The sequence below is a fragment of the Cynoglossus semilaevis genome, chromosome 16, assembly GCF_000523025.1.
Source record: "Cynoglossus semilaevis isolate Cse_v1.0 chromosome 16, Cse_v1.0, whole genome shotgun sequence".
In the NCBI taxonomy this organism is placed as follows: domain Eukaryota; kingdom Metazoa; phylum Chordata; class Actinopteri; order Pleuronectiformes; family Cynoglossidae; genus Cynoglossus; species Cynoglossus semilaevis.
Genome location: NC_024322.1, coordinates 3,616,850 through 3,619,996, shown reverse-complemented (window position 1 = coordinate 3,619,996; position 3,147 = coordinate 3,616,850). Strand labels below are relative to the sequence as shown.

Sequence of the window (3,147 nt, the reverse complement as noted above, 5' to 3'; positions counted from 1 at the left end):
ACTTACAGTTGTGTTGCATGTGTTTTCTAAATATTTCAATTTTCCTCCATTACTATTTATAGGATCCTGGCCTGTTTGAGGGAGACGAATATGCTGCCCTCGTGACCGAGTGTAAAGAAGGGGGCCAGAAAGAGGGCCTGATGCTGGACACGCATGAAGAGCTGTACAACTGATTCACGAGTCAGGTCATCAGCCTGAACCCTGAGGACCTGAAGGACAGAGCTGCCACCTCTCCTGCCCTCTTCAACAGGTACAGTGACATTTACCCTCACAGCAGCAGAGTAACGCTAAAAACTATTGAGCTTCAGTGCTAAACAAAAACACATGTGCTCTGTTCCAGGTGTGTGCTGAACTGGTTTGGAGACTGGTCCACAGAAGCTCTTTACCAGGTCGGTAAGGAGTTCACCAGCAAGATGGATCTGGAGAAAGGTAAGGCATGTTTTTGGTGATATTTTGAAATATTCAGATAAAGAATTTATTTGAGTTTTTAGCACAAATTATTCACTTTGCAGCACCTTTTGGTGCATTAACTTGCATTTTGAGGCATTTCTGGGATGTTTTATTTTTGCGATAGTAAAGCTATAGTAAGGCATGTTTTTGGTGATATTTTGACATGTTAAGATATAAAGGTTTAGCACCAATTTCTTCACCTAGCAGCATGTTTTGGGACATAAACTTGCATGTTGAGGCATTTCTGAGACTTGTTGTTTATTGTTGTAGTTTTTTGCAATAGTAACACTATTGTGTTAATAATTTGTGCTAAGAATAATAATAACCATAATAGCTTTATTTGTATAGCACATTTCATACAATCATGCAGCTTAAAGTGCTTTGACAGTTTGACAAAAGCAAAAACACAGGGTTGCCATATTTTTTAGACATGCAAAGTGACCAAGTCAATGTCCCAAGTTTTGCTTGATTGGATCTAGGAAGAAAAAAGCTCAGGGATGACAGAGCAAAAACTTCTTTTTTTTCTAGGAAGAAACCTCAGGCAGTTCCACCGGCCCCGGGTCCAGGAGGTGATGGAAGAGTGGTAGTTGTCTGCCGACCGCCTGCAGGTGCCAACCGATGGATTCAAGCAGTGGGCTGCTTTGAGTAGGTGAGGGTGAAGAGGTGGATTTTCAGTTGTTGTTTAAAGGTGTGGTTGGATGGGGCCTCCCTGATGTGCTGCGGTAGGGCGTTCCAACTTTTGGGTGCGTAGTGTGTGAAGGCTGCTTCTTGGGATAGGGCCGATCCCATCCAGTATCAGTATCGGCAGCCGAGCCCAATGTAGTTAGCGAATCTGACCGATCCGATCTAACCTGCAAAAAATTCCAATCTGACGTCATTTGAAGACTCCTGTTGGCTGAGGAGAGCAACACTGACAGCGAAATAAAAACAATGAAACGCACGCTCCTCCTGAACGCGCGATACAGACAGACGAGGCCCCTTTTTTTAATTAATGCTCCAATTATTAATGTAATGTCTAACTTGTAAGAAATGATATCATGCTGAACTACATGTTGATTGACTGTCAATGTAGCCAGCAAAGAATTGAATAAAAGCAGATGCACTATGTGTACATCTGCTTGTAAGCTGTTTACGTTGCACTAAATAAAATTTTCAATTTCAAACCCATAGAGTTGCATATTTGTTTTAAGGATGAGATTTTCCCATTAACATGGTTTCCTGTATTTTTGTCTTCTTTTCTGGCCTTATACTAACCTTAAGGTGCCTTTAGGTAAATACATGAATTTAATAATAATAATAATATTAGAGCAACTTAACTTATCCTTAGCTGCTTCCCCGATCTTCTTGGGTGGAGGATCTGGCATTCTCAGCAAATGGGCTGCAGCAAATCTGAGGGTTCGAACAGGGGTATAAAGCGACAGTGTATCAGAGATGTAGCATGGAGCAAGACCATTTATAGCTTTAAAAACTTACCGAGTGGTGGCTTTGTGCTTAAGGAAGTGGCCTATGGTCCGGAAGGTTTCAGGTTTGAGTCCACCAGCTGCCAAGCTTTTGGTTTAGCCCCAAGTTGGAGCCAGGATTCCTCGGAACTGAGCGGAGAAGAGGGGCTGGTAGCAGGGGCCCAGCCTGCGGTGGTTTGAGCTGGGCCGAAGACAACGATGTCCATTAACCGCTCCTCTTCCTGGATCTGATATAGTGTAGAAATCCATCCTTCCAACTCCCCAATCTTGTCACTGAGCCGGGTACAGCTGACACAAAAGAAACATAAGTTAAGTAGAGCCATGGTGTGTTTACTATGCGATAGTGCTAGCCTATGTTAAGCTAACTTTATGCTAGCTGTTAGCTATTGATGTTGCCAAAGAGTGGCAAACAGGCAGAAATGTGCAGATAAATTATTAACAATGCACATTGTTAGAAAATAACGATATTATATAACATCCAATTTATCAGTTTTGATCAAGGATCAATATTTAAGTATGCCAATATTCTCACCTGATGGAGTGTCTGATGTACACACACACAGCCTTTGACATCAGCATCAGGATTAGACGGTGGCTGGGCCAGTTTGTCGTAGACAATGGGCATGTAGTCTGGCACCTTGTACTTGGGTCTCTCTAGACCTGGGTCTCTTACTGACCTGGTAAAGAGCTTCTGTCTCCAAACCAGTTCAGCACACACCTGGAGCAGAGCACGTGTTTTTGTTTAGCACTGAAGCTCAATAGTTTTTAGCGTTACTCTGCTGCTGTGAGGGTAAATGTCACTGTACCTGCTGAAGAGGGCAGGAGAGGTGGCAGCTCTGTCCTTCAGGTCCTCAGTGTTCAGGTTGAGAACCACATTGAGGTTTCTGATGACCTGACTTGTGAATCAGTTGTACAGCTCTTCATGCATGTCCAGCATCAGGCCCTCTTTCTGGCCCCCTTCTTTACACTCGGTCACCAGGGCAGCATATTCGTCTCCCTCAAACAGGCCAGGATCCTATAAATAGTAATGGAGGAAAATTGAAATATTTAGAAAACACATGCAACACAACTGTAAGTGGCTTTGTATAAAAGTGTCTGCTAAATGTAATGAAATGTCAAAATATCTCCAAAAACTAGCAAGACTAAAGCCTTACCATCGTGAAAAAAATCCAATATTCCCAATATTGACTTAAAATGTAAGTTTACGCTTAATTCCAAAAAGTATTTTATACGAATA

The 3,147-nt window shown here is 42.4% G+C and overlaps 1 protein-coding gene and 2 long non-coding RNA genes across 6 annotated transcripts in view; 1 reads left to right on the top strand and 2 right to left on the bottom strand.

Moving 5' to 3' along the window:
* Window positions 1-1,604, top strand: part of LOC103391755 (uncharacterized) — a 9,450-nt gene extending 7,846 nt beyond the window's left edge. Inside the window, exons 3-5 of the long non-coding RNA XR_522817.3 lie at window positions 63-250; window positions 341-429; window positions 979-1,604. This is a non-coding gene — a long non-coding RNA (uncharacterized LOC103391755). The remainder of the gene's footprint in view (window positions 1-62; window positions 251-340; window positions 430-978) is intronic.
* The window catches only part of phf11 (PHD finger protein 11), a 959,893-nt gene that overhangs the window by 952,308 nt on the left and 4,438 nt on the right, over window positions 1-3,147 (bottom strand). The gene's annotated exons all lie outside the window — the stretch shown is intronic.
* LOC112488344 (uncharacterized) lies at window positions 1,798-3,132 on the bottom strand. The gene is made up of 3 exons (XR_003052317.1): window positions 2,717-3,132; window positions 2,443-2,628; window positions 1,798-2,198 (listed from the first exon to the last, which is right to left on the bottom strand). It is a non-coding gene; the product is annotated as an uncharacterized LOC112488344 (long non-coding RNA).